This window comes from Cryptomeria japonica, chromosome 5, assembly GCF_030272615.1.
Source record: "Cryptomeria japonica chromosome 5, Sugi_1.0, whole genome shotgun sequence".
Lineage (NCBI taxonomy): Eukaryota > Viridiplantae > Streptophyta > Pinopsida > Cupressales > Cupressaceae > Cryptomeria > Cryptomeria japonica.
Genome location: NC_081409.1, coordinates 264,547,635 through 264,561,803, shown reverse-complemented (window position 1 = coordinate 264,561,803; position 14,169 = coordinate 264,547,635). Strand labels below are relative to the sequence as shown.

The 14,169-nt window shown below is 34.5% G+C and overlaps 1 long non-coding RNA gene across 1 annotated transcript; it reads right to left on the bottom strand.

The window, feature by feature from the left end:
* Window positions 1-3,825: 3,825 nt before the first annotated feature.
* Window positions 3,826-9,840, bottom strand: LOC131876335 (uncharacterized). The gene is made up of 3 exons (XR_009372585.1): window positions 9,480-9,840; window positions 4,303-4,391; window positions 3,826-4,158 (listed from the first exon to the last, which is right to left on the bottom strand). It is a non-coding gene; the product is annotated as an uncharacterized LOC131876335 (long non-coding RNA).
* Window positions 9,841-14,169: the final 4,329 nt, after the last annotated feature.

Genomic DNA, 14,169 nt, shown 5'->3' with positions numbered 1-14,169 from the left:
TCGGTGCACACTCCATCTACCACTTCATGCTTGTTCGCCACCTAGAGTCCACGTGGCACCATTGTCGGCATCTGCCTTGGCTCACTATGTCGGTCCTACTTGGTCACCGACCAATAACACACAACTAATGTATGCTTCATACTCATGATCCATCTTTGCTAGCCAACACTCTAACCTTGCCGATATATCTTGCCTTACCAATTAACCTTCACCTTCTTTGTGCTCGTGGATCATGTCAGCTCGATCATCACGTATACCGATTCTCATCTTTGTGTCGTCGCTGTATCATATTGAGTGGTCATTATCCTTGCAAATCAACATGCTCATCTTCATTTGATGAGAGCCTTTTGTTAGGGTTTCAAGCAGATCCGAAGCAAATATGAACTAACAATTATATGCAGATTTTAAATACAAAAGATGAAGGAATAAAACAGGACATAGATAACACAGAGATTTAACGTGGTTCACCCAGAATGGGTTACTTCCACCATACACAACCGTCCAATCTTTCTTATTATCTAGCAAAAATAGTACATCAACCTTGCAATGCCTTAAGCATCCCAGCCACTTATAACATGCGTGTTTAGGGCAACAAACAAAGTTGGCATTTTTAGGGTTTTATAACAATGTCGGTTTTCATCAACAAAAATGTCCAAATTTTTTTTTTCTCGGGGGTTGCCACCCCCAAACCCCTGCAACGGGCTACCGCCCGCATTCCTAGGGCCGACCTGACCCCGGACCCCGGCGAGGATACGTGCTGAGTGTACAATACTTTGCTGATCAATCGCCACATATCAACACCTTTCACGTGTGCTCTTTCTTGCATACCGGTAGCCCTGTGTACCGGTGGACACTACATTTGCCTTCATGTCGGTAACATGCATGATAACATCATGCAAACAGTCTTCAACTGTCATTGTATCAATCTGCATCTGCATTTTGGTTGCACTCTCTATCTACAGCTGAACCTTTCCTTCTCCTTCATCTGACAAGTTCTCCTCTTAGCCGATTTGTCAAAGTGACAAACTCATCACTCCTTGTTTGTTGCGGTAACTCATCTGCTTACTCTGCTGATCAGGTGCACATCATTGATCTCACATGTTGGAGGCTCACACATATCATCCGGTCGGTGGAGGTAGATACACCATGGTTCACAATCTACCAATCACTGGTGGGAGAGGATCTATGTCATCTATTGGCCAATGGTGTGACTTCCCTATTATTGGGCAAATGCAATTTCCCTACAATCCTCAGGCAACATTTCTTCTTCAGTCTTCTCTTCTTTCAGGGATATCATCATTTACTAGTGGAAGTCCTGCTAGATGGCATCACACTAGCATACTGGTGACCCGTGCACTCTGCAATCTTATCGGTCATCATCTTACTGGTTAGTACCAACATGTATACTAACATGTTCATCCACTTGATCACCGGGTACCAGTTTCTTCATTCCCAACAACAACTTGTATACCACTGACTCTAGTTTGCATACCATGCCCTCAACTGCGAACACTGTCAGTTGTCATCCATGGCAGTAATACCAGTTGACATTAATGACAGCACTACACATTCATCTCCCATACCGGTTGACATCAATGACAACACAATGCTAAATTTTTTTGGCATCAACCTTCCAAATCACACTCCGTGATCCATCATCAAAATGATAGAGAGCAAGCAGAATTAAAAAATAACCAAGAAACAAACCAAAAAGATTAAAAAGAGAGGGAGGAAGCACAACATGATTTAAAAAACCTATTTAAAAATTGAAAGATTATTATAATTCTTGTTCATGAGTTTAAGAAACCCAAGTCCGAATATTTTCAAATGTCATAAGAAAGTTATAGGCTTCCAACATGGAATAATGGTAATTGTTGTATATTTTTATAATAATATTTGTGTTTAATATATGTCTCTTCCTAAATCCGAAAGGCCAAAGGTTGTAACATGTATTTTAATTGGTTCGAGTAACCTGTGATATATTATTATCCATAATCAACTGCCATCATTTAAAGGTATGGTCCACATGGACACGCAACACTAAAATGTTTTAACTATTTATCTTTTTAATAGTAATTGACACAGACGATTCTTTTGAGATATGTAGCCGTCTGCACAATAGCGGCCATCCCAAAATATTTTTTATTCCAAATATTAGTGGGAAGCGCGTTTTTTTTTCAATTTTGTGTGTAATATCCAGATTTTTTTTTTTTGTGTAATCTGATTAACGTAGAAGTTTTTGTGTAATATGATCACAATGATTAATCACCGGTGAAGAAAACAGTTTGTATCGCAGGTTACCTGCAACAATGCGTGTGGACTTGCACAAAGTGGCTAAGGCGGCCACCACCTAAATTAAATAAGATAATTTTGATAAACAATAGGTAAACAAATAAAACATTTGGAAAATTTTAGTCAAATAACCACGCAAAACAAGATTGAGAAACAAGATTGAGTTAGGCGAAATATTTTGTGAGGTAATATAAATAAGATACATGCATATAAATGATTATTCATACAATATAAAAGAGTTTTATATTTTGAATATAAATAAATTAATGATATCAAATTTTTATAATCTATAGTAAATTATTGTAGAGTTTCTGGATTGGATTGTGTTAGCAAGTTTTTTACCATCAAGGTTGTGGATCACACTTTGTGATTCAATTATGTAAGAGTTACTTGTTTGAACCTTTCTTATTTCTCCTTGAGCTTTCTTACATCCTGATGATGGATCACACAGTGTGATCTGAAATGTTGATGGTAAAAAGCTCACTAACATATTCGAATTCAGAACCTCCACATTAATAAATAAATTAGTCAAAATGATTTATAAGTTGAAGATATGAATCAGATTAAAAAATTTCCATTCACAGCCACTGTGTAAATGAATTAGTTAGAAAAAAATCATTCACAGCCAGTGAATAAGAAATAAAAATAGAACATATCACCTAAAGAAACATTAAACATGAGAACAATAGCTAGCAAAGATACCCATCATATAGAAAACAAAATATTCTAAAATCATGGCTATATAATAAAATTCATATGAACGTCTTCAACTAAAGAAGAAATCAGAACTCAATGATGGGTTTGAATACAAGTGAGATGAAGTGCTGTTATCTCCCCTCAAAGGTTCCCAAAATCACAGAAAATAAAAGATTTTGGGAAACCTTTGAGATATCTTTCCTGAGATATCTTTCCTCCTCCTATGCAATGGATCTCAATAGCTAAAATCTTTTAATGAGTTTAGCTGGGTCTTCTGTGATATGTTATTTGGCTGGAGGAATATATATACAGGTAAGAGTTGCAATGTATTGGAATAAAATTTTCAGATTTAGCTACTATTTATTTGTCCCCCACTTATTTGGGAATGGTCTTCTCATGGATACCGACTTTCTTCATCCTCTAGACAAGAGCTGCAAGCAGTGAAGTTCCTGCTAGCAGAAGTGTGGTTGTTTGGCATGGTGAAGTAGTACTAAGATCAAATTGATTTTTAGTTTGATAAATGTGTCTGCTCCCATTCTTATCTGCCACACTGTTAACTTATCTGGCAGGAGGAATGTTTAGTACAGATTCTATGAACATTGTTGAAAGTACTTGTTTTGAACATTGTTTGAACATTGTTTGTCTATTAATTATGTTGTACAATACATTGTGTAATTTCATTTGCTTCTAGATTTGTAGCGTACAACTACCTGGATTTGCACCATGAGTAGAAGTAAATACCAGATGAAACTTTTGCTCAACAATGTGAAAAACAATAAAATACAAATTCAAGATTCACTTAGACTAGTTTAAGTTGTAGTGGATATGATCATGATATGATGCAACTGCACACAACATTATATATTTCTATGGAAAGTTATGGAGGCTATTCATTACAATACTAAGCCGCTTCAATGAAATTTGTTGCATCTGCTTGGTACGGTCATTTTCTACAACAGAAGCTACTAACAACAAAATATCGCTCTCTACATATGCTCTTACTTTATAACTGGAATTCACTACATATTATATAATGAATTCACAGCAACACTGCAAGTTTTGGCAATTGGAGACAAACTCAACACTGGAACAAGAACCCGAGTGCTGATGATAAAATTTGAACTTTTCTCGCAACAAGTGCTTGCTTAAGTGAACAGTCAGCTCCTTGACCTAAAGAAACGAAATTCAAATACTGCATCAGTTGGGTAGTCAATGTATGCCTTCTACACGTTTTGTCACATAAGAAATTTTACCAGAGAAGAGATCCATCAAGATCAAATTGAATCCATTGTAGTCTTTCATAAGAAATTTTACCAGAGTAGAGATCCATCAAGATCAAATTGAATCCATTGTATTCTTTCACCCTCCTCGGCTGCTGCAAACTCCATTGGGGTTTTGAAACTCTGCAAATCAATTTAAGCTTAAGAATGGCAATTGCTAATACAAGATATCCTGTATGAGAATATTTTTTCTACTTGATTTTATTAATCATTACATGAGAACAGAAATGCAAATAAAAAATAAATGGAGAATCAGTAGATTATTGGTCATGAGGTTAAAACAAGGGAATACAAAATTTGAACAATATAAGGTAAACAGGCTCTGCCATAAAGGGAGTTCCATAGACCACAGACACAATTACATTTTGCCCTGCCATAAAGGGAGTACCATATACCAAATTGACATCTCTTTTAGAGAGTGACTAAACAATTGTATTTATTATAGATGGATACAATTTGAAATTATACAAATTATTTTAAATTTTGTACAGAGCCCCCACCAATATTACCCCAACCATTAACAAAATATATAGTTATTATAACGGATGGGGACGATGAGACCCCAACCGTTATAACAAAAGATATAATTGGTGGGGGCGATGAGACCCCAACCGTTATATACAAGTATGAATGATAATATACAAGCGTTTAGTATGCATAGGACAATGATGCAATTAGGATGCTCTATGAATGTTCTTATAATGCTCTTACATGAATACTCTTGTAATGATTCTTCTATTTCTTATAATATGACTTCAAATGAATGAGTGTTTGTCTTTATATGCAACAACATCAAACACAAATCCACATAAATGTGCACAATGTGAGTTCACAACAACCAATATAAGGGAGTCAACAAGATGAAACTATAAAATTGACTTAGTTGGACAGTTTAAACACTTAGAAATCTATTCTACCATGGCAAATAAAAATTCTAGATTTTGAAACTAATTTATGAAGATAAATGATAATAAACAAGAGATAAAATAAGACCATACAAAAGACAAAATAAGACTAAGAACCAATTTTAATACAAAAATCTAACACTTACGAACATATTATTAGGCTATATAAAGAACATTCATAACCCCAAAAATATAGGCCAAAGCTATTCTGGCTCCAAAACAGACCTTTCGTGTGTAAAACGTGCGACTAACACGTTTGTTAGTCAATCTGTACTGCTGTTTTGAAGCTAGAATAGACATATCCAAAAATATATACCTTCCATAATTTTTTAATTGAAACATAAGAAATTGCATAGAAAAGAGCAACAAATTGACTACCATAAAAATAAAAAATAAACAGCTAGCTACTCATCTAGAACATTTTTCACCTTTACAGCCAGAAAGAATTCATGGTACCAGGAATATTATTATTCATAGACGAAGATCACATAAATTTTATGAGAAATAGTTATAAAGTTTAGAATAATTTTCCTGCTCTGGTCAAGCAAAAAAGACTGTCTTAGAAATCGACCTTCAAAAACATGAGGGCGAATCAGATTTGTTTTGGGTATGCAAGATGCGCATGCAATCGCCTTTAATGGAACAATCTGAACAAGTATGCAGAATTCAGAGCTCTCCAAGGTAAGAATATAGAATAACAGCGGACCACTACCTTTCGGCGCTATAAATAATTAAAATAAACTAACATGAGAATGTAGACATTTTGAAGGCTTACTTCTGGTTTGCACATCATATAAAGAGTAGAACTTCGCTGCAAGAAAACCATTCTCATTCTAAATTAACAGAATACATTTTGATAATATTACGCAAGGAAAAATGGCACTTAGTGAAAACTGCCAGGCATTCAGATGGAAGCGTTGATTCTATGTTTGCATCGCGTTATCTTCAGAATTCTCTACCAAAGTATGTATGCATTGTTAAACTCGGGATTTAAATAACTCTGTTTTCTGTGTTTGTTTTCTGTATTTGTTTTTTCAATTCATTACATGGCTGGATCTGAAACTAATTCCTACCTAGATTGGATTCAGTTTATTTTAAGATCTTTTTTTGAATCAATTTGCAGGTTTAAGCTTCCTAAGAAATCGATTCCAAAGGAGGCTGCATATCAGATCATCAGTGATGAGCTTATGCTTGATTGCAATCCGAGGCTTAATTTGGCCTCTTTTGTAACAACATGGATGGAGCCCGAGTGCAATAAGCTGATAATGGAAGCTATCAATAAAAACTATGTTGATATGGATGAGTACCCTGTCACCACTGAACTTCAGGTCATTCTTTATTTTCAGTTTAACAAGTATGTATTTTTGTTGTTTATCAATGAACAGCTGACAATTAAGTTCTGATGACAAGGGGTTCATGAATAGTTTAGAGGTGGTCACTAGAAGTTTTTCTTTAAACTTTGTCTTTTTATTTTAAGAAAAGAAATGCTCTGTTTTATTGTAAATACTTTGCTGTAAATCAATCTCTTTCGATTAAGATTATGAAGATAGAATTGATGTGGAGATGGGATAGTGTTTAATTTGTTTTGTGAATTGGAATTTCAGAACCGTTGTGTGAATATAATAGCTCGAATGTTCCATGCACCCATTTCTGATAAAGAGCAAGCTATTGGTGTTGGGACTGTGGGATCTTCAGAGGCTATAATGCTCGCTGGCCTTGCATTCAAATGCAAATGGCAGAACAAGAGAAATGCCCAAGGGAAGCCTTATGACAAGCCCAATATTGTTACTGGTGCCAACGTTCAGGTTTCAACTTACAACCAATTCTTTGTACTCTGTTTTCCTGCAATCTTAAAATAATTGGCTGGGCTCTGCAGTTTTTGGTAATGGTAATTGATGTTGTTTGAGGCATTGTTTTTCAGGTCTGTTGGGAGAAGTTTTTTCGGTATTTTGAGGTAGAACTGAAAGAGGTGAAGCTGAGAGAATGATATTTTGTTATGGACCCTCGAAAAGTTGTGGAATTGGTAGATGAAAACACCATTTGTGTTGCTGCTATTTTAGGGTCTACTTATAATGGCGAATTTGAGGATGTGAAACTGCTCAATGACCTCTTGATGGAGAAGAACAATAAAACCAAGTATGAAGTAACACAAATTAGTTATTTTCCAAATTTATACGGAAATTTTCTTGTAGTTGAAGTAATTTGAGTATTTCTCAGGAATGTGATTATGTGAATGTTTAGGTGGGACACTCCAATACATGTTGATGCTACAAGTGGTGGGTTCATTGCACCATTTCTCTATCCAAATTTGGAGTGGGACTTCAGGTTGCCATTGGTGAGGAGCATCAGTGTGAGTGGGCACAAATATGGACTTGTTTATGCTGGAATTGGATGGGTTATTTGGCGCGGCAAGCAAGACCTTCCAGAGGAGTTTATTTTTCATATCAATTATCTTGGAGCTGATCAACCAACGTTCACACTCAATTTCTCTAAAGGTAGGTGAATTTGTTCAGAATGAAATAGAATAAGTATTTTATGTTCTGTTTTATAGACCCACTAGGATCTGTGGTACAGGGAAAGTAGAAATATAATTTTAACTGGGTTCTATGGATTCTCCAATATCTATAAAACTGAGGAGAAACTAATTGTATCTAATCTTTAATGAAAAGGGTAAATATAGAATATTGATAGATTGATTATTCAGGGGAGGATCTGATTTTGGCCAAATTGAATGCAGGTGCAAGTCAAGTCATTGCTCAGTACTACCAACTCATTCGCCTTGGCTACGAGGTAAGGACCAGATGATTTAATTAGACAGTAATTTATCGTTTGAAAGAACCAATTTAACAAAACCCAACTGTACAACTGGTGCAGAGATACAAGAGAATCATTGAAAATTGCAGGGCAAATGCCAAATACTTATGTGATAGCCTTATAAGAACAGGGCGATTCAATATGCTGTCAAAAGAGGTGGGTGTACCTCTAGTTGCCTTCTCCCTCAAGGACAAGCTCAAGTACAATGAGCGTGATATTTCAGAACATCTGAAAAGGTTTAAGTGGGTGGTGCCTGCGTATAATATGGCTACAGATGCTCAGCACATAACCCTTCTGCGTGTGGTCATTCGTGAGGCTTTCAGCAGAAGCTTGGCTGACAGGCTCGTCCAAGTCATTCGCACAGTTTTGAATGAATTGGATTCGCTGCCATTGAAGCCAAAGAAGGAAAAGGAGAAGGGAGGTAAATTTCATGCTGCTGCAAGTGGAAATGGGCACAGGAATTTAACTAGGAGGAAGTAGTTAGTAAGAGGGGTTGAACCCAAGGCAGATAAAGGCCTAAAAGACAAGCCACATGGGCATATTTGTAATGTTTGTAAGACGAGCCACAAACATTACAAATAGCCATGAGGGAGGAAAACTCATCACAAGACCCAATGCAAAGACAGGATCAATAAGGAAGGAAGACCCATCAGAAAAAGTAATGCAAAAATAAGGCCAATAGAAGGCATTATATGAAGTTATAAATCCAGTCCAGCGGGCCTGTCCTTGTATTTGGAATAGAGATAATATCATCTGAAGTTCTGTGACAGACCCACATAGGCATACATACACAGGAGATTTGCACTAAAAGTATCGGCGCAAGCTTATCTAAGTCCTTCAAATACAAGGAAGTCCCATAGACCGTCTGGCCTAGTGGGCAGGCCATTATTAAAAAACTTCCTGCATTCAATCAAGTTCTTCAAATCAATTGATTGAAGGAATTCACGTATATAATTAAACCCACATAAGCATTTATGAAGTATACCCACATCTTCATGCATTATTACAGTAGGCCATAAGCAATCTAAGGAGACAACTCCATCCCAAAGGATTGTTTGTTCGGACAGTCTGAAGGAAACTAGAAATTATCACGAGTATAGACAAAAATGATAAATACTTTAAAAAAATCCATCTGACGGTGCAGAAGAAAGCCTCCTGCTTGATTTATAATTTCGGGTAATTCGAAAAGACTGTGAACACATACACCATAACAGAAGTGACAGAAGTAATCTTCAAGCATGATGAAGGATTTTTATATTGTTTTAAAAAAATACAAAAGATTAAAACCGTGAGGTTTTATAAATAAAAAGTAGCGTTTTCTTTTCAGTTAAAAAAAAATCAATTAAATTTGCAAAGCTTTATAAATGAAATACAGAATTTTTTTGTGTTTTTTTCTCAACAATAATACTTGGACTGATTAGAAAGTTCAAAAGATCATTTATGTCAATCGAAGGGACCAAATTCTTTGAATAAAATATGGTGTTTTGCTTACCTGTGTAAGTTGCATTGAGCAGCAAGGGCTGACCCAAATAGAATTTAGAATGCAAACATATAAATGAAGAATGCCCACTTCTGTAAAATGGTTTCTTTGCATGTTTGGGATCTCTGAAGAGTGTAAGAGGAGGTGCTCACTTTCGGGTTGACTGAGAATGGGGCACTGCAGAATACAGGCAATAGCAAGCGGAAGAAGGCTTGCAAAGTGATAGCGTGGATGGCCCTGCGACAGTAACTGTAGCTATTGTTCTCACTTCGACCTATGCACTGCAATTTTTACTAGCATCTTACACCTTTCAAGAACATGCAAAATAATTTAAGCCCTAATTGCCAAGTAGTGGCCAACTATTCATCCTACCTGTACCTTACCGTTGTTGAGAAACATGTGTCTCAACCTTGCAGTCTTTTTCTGGAAAATTCCAGAATTTGTTTGAGGTAGTTTTCCACATGTTTATGCATTGAAAAATGGTTAGTGAGTTGTTAAAAATGAGTCTTGTCCATAGTAGAATATAGGTGGGCCATTTTTAGAGCCTTAATGACTCATTTTGTGACTATTTTAACCTGGTTGTTTTTCCATTTTGGAAATATAAATGTCAAAAATGGGCACCATGTGGCATGGTGGTTAAGCCCATGGTTTTGTAAAACCACAAGTGGTTTCCAGGTTGTAAAATCACTATAAAAGGAAGGCTTGGGGAGGAGTTTGATTATTGAGTTTTTTGCAAGACTGGATGCTAGAAGGAGTCTCTCTGAGTTTGAGTTGTGGAGATGCGCTCCTGTAAGAATTTGCATTGCAAGTGTATTGTAATCAGCTTGATTTGATAATACATTGTGCGAGTTTTGGAGGGTGGGGTTGTTCTCCCAGAAGGGTTTCCCCACGGTAATCACTGTGTTATGTGTTCATTGCTATTTTGTTTATGCTTTATTGTGCATTTCTTGATATCTTAGTAATATTTAAGTTGAAAGTTGCATAACCGTCCTCTCAAGATTAGCGTAGGAAGCGTTTCCGCACACCTTTGCTTCCTTACAATGGTGATCCCTAGGAGTTTTGTAGACCTGAAATATTGCAGGCCCGAGCACCCCGAGACCTGTTTTGGAGGTCCAATCTTTGAAAGTAGTGCGTTCTCTCCTCTTGGTAAATGGGAAAGTAGCTGCTAGCCATCTCCAATGCGAATGAGAGACCCCCACAATACCTAACAACAAAATTTCGCTTAAAAAGAAAGCAACTTCTCGATAATACATAGGGAAAATAGAGATATACACAAATTTCTAACGAGTTGATTGGCTGAGAAGGATAAGTTTAATCACTGTTTAAAACAACTGCCTCCGCTATAGTTTCCTGCGGGCAGGAACTAATAAAGTAGAAGACAAGTTTATCTACACAAATTCTCCAAAAGATTTGATGACACAAAGTGTCTGCCTATTGAATGTCAAATCAAATTTGATGAACAGTTCTGTGATATAAGCGAATAAGATGTCTCTTTGAAGCTAAGAAATCTACCGCAAAAGGTTAGAAGAGATATGGTTTTCTATTTTAGAGTTGTCCAAAAAGAAACTGAATAATCATATATTTTCACGATCTATATGAACCATGAAAATCCCCATGTCTTATTAAACTAATGGTGAATGAAAAAGAAAATATTCCCTCGATTCAGTGACTAAGTTATTCAGGACTGAAGCAAATTCTAAGAATTACTAAAAACTAGAAAAACGATACATTCGTATTTCCTCAGTTAAAAATATGTGGAAATAATAAATTTTTGTGAGGAGGTAATTCGATTCGGTGGAGGAAACTGATTTTCCTCTGGTATTCCATTACGATGGAAGAAACAAAAGTATATTGTATAATATTCGTTGATAGTGATGTGTGAGAATTCAACACCAAGTTACTACTGCACTAGTGTGCAACATAAAAAGTTGAATTCAATGTTATATATATGTGAATATAAGATTAGTATATCTATATTTCAAAAATATATGTAAAATATGTCTAGAGATATCTTATAATAGAAGAGAATCATTTTAAAATAAATGTTCTTCTAGAATACTAAACATCAAGAATACAAATTCATTAAAGCCTTATATGTAAAAAGTTGTGAATCTAGCTAGAGACAAGTGACAAGGGTTCTATTTTTATTTGGAATAATAAAATAATAGGTCCACAAAAGCTGAAACATGACATATTTCATGTATTTACCCGTCATTTGCATGTCAAATTGTTTCAAAAATAGATTTTTGAATATTATCAATTGACTTCTAGTTAGTAAGCATAATGTCCCTGGGAGTATCGTCTAAAGGGTGTTGAGCATGTAGTGGAGAAATAAGTATGTCTAAGTAAAAAAAACTGTTAAAAGTGGGTCATTCAAAATTGCACTATCGATAAGAGGAGTTATGCTATAAAAAAAAAATTCCTTTGCATCTATCAAATGCTAGTAAAAAACCAATTTTACATTAGCTTTTGGGGGGGTCAAATAAATTCATTTAGAACTTTTGGTTTTTTTAAGTATTTAGTCCCTTATTAGAAGCTTTCCAAATAGTATAATTTTTAATATATTTGTATTTTATTTCTTATGATTGTAGGCTTTTCACCGCACATGAACTTCTTTGTTCAATGCATTGAGAGAAATAGTAAACTAATTAAAAAAAAATCTGAAAAATATCTATGCACTAGGTATCGATGTCTTCTTTCTAACAAAAAAAATAAATTTTAATTTTTATATATATATAGAACAAGTTATGTGTTCAAAAATATATCTATATATAAATTATAATTAGTCGGACTTCAAAATTTAATAAAATGAAAAATATTCAAGATATCGCTATCAAACCAATTGCATGCCCTGGGCATTGATGTTACAAACCAAAATTTAATATCATTTATAGAAGAAAAAAAAGTTATGCGTTTCGGGATACACATCACTCTTAAAAAATACTGTTTGTTGTTAAAAAAACTACTTTTTGAGGGACATGGAAAAATCAATAAAATTTTATTAAAAAAAATGAAAAAAATATATTTAGAATCTACAAACAAGATTTTACAAATCACTAGTTTACATCATCTTCAAATTCTTAACGGTTTGAAAGTTATAGGTGTTGGAAAGTGAAGGTTTTTTTTCAAAATGTTCATCTAAGTGTCAAAGTTGGTCAAAAAGTGGAAACTAGTATTGTGAGTTCACCCATATATATATATATATATATATATATATATATATATATATATATATATATATATATATATATATATATATATAACACTATCTCTATTTTTGGGGTGCTAAGGGTACGAACCACAATTTACTAGACTAGCTAATATCCTATTGATATCCTCAAGTTGGAGAAGAGGATGAAGGCATAACACTTGCAACAATGCTAGGAGCATTACCCCAATTGTCAAAGAGCTGATACAAATTGGTAACCTCAAGTGCATCTTTGCTAGCTTGCACTTGAATTTGTATAAGGACACTAGATAAAATTATATATTTTGTAAAAAGAGAGAATGAGCATTGACGAAACACACATAGGAATAAAAATATGTTTTTCTAAATGTTAAAGAAAATCTCTACCCTACAAGTATACAAAAACTAAGTATACTTTAAAGGAAGACATGACAAATTCCCTAACAAAACCATATACAATGAAAAGGGTGCAAACCTAAATGTCCTAAGAAAATCATGAACCCAATGCCAACCTTCTTTAGTTTTAATGTGTGTGTGTGTCTGTGTGTGTGTACATATATATGTATATTTATCTATATATATATCTCTATATACATACATACATATTTCTTGATTCCATTTGGAAATGGTATACGTAGGAAATGTAGTGAATGACAGAGGTTCTCAATACATAGGAGATTGACTGTGAGGCTAGGGAACACTCAAGAATGGCCATGTTCAATTTAATAAGTAATACAAGATTAATCACTCTAAGAGAAAAAAATTCTTTAAGAGGGAGAGGTAAATGTTTAACATAAACAATGAGATAAAATATTATTTCTATACTTGAAAGATTTTAATTGATGGATTATTTAGTTCTTTGAGGCTTTAGACCAAATTTTGAGTTGGGATTCAAACTTTTATTTATGTATATATTTAATAATCGTTAATATGACAAATTTAGTGCTCTCCTAATAGGGGAGGGTAGTCTTTAGATTGTGACTCAAGGTGGGATGGTCCTAATGAGTCTTAGTCTCTAGTGAGAGTATATGCCTATTCTTTATAGATATATGTATATGATGTTTGGATAGATATCTATCTTGAATAGATAGATGAGTATATGTTTTTCATGGATAGATGCATATCGTATATGTATGATAGATGCTTATCTTGTATAAATAGAAGTACTCGAGTATACAAATTAATGATCATTTAATAATTTGATCAAAAAATTCTATCGATTTTAGTTATGAAATTTAGGAGATTAGAACTAAACCCCTACAAAAGTAGATTAGTAAATATAAGAAATCTAGCAAAAACAGGGAAAAAAATCTTAATTTTTTTTTTTTTTGACTATTGTCACAACTACAATACTATGGAGGAAGACTAGGGAAGAGAGTAGGGATGACATCTGTGCGGGGATGGCTATGTTGGAATCAATGAACAGTAAGAGGGGGAGGGGGGTGAATCAGTGTTTTGCAACTTACTAATTTATAAAAGTAATTCTTTAACCACTGGATGCAAAGAACAAAAAAT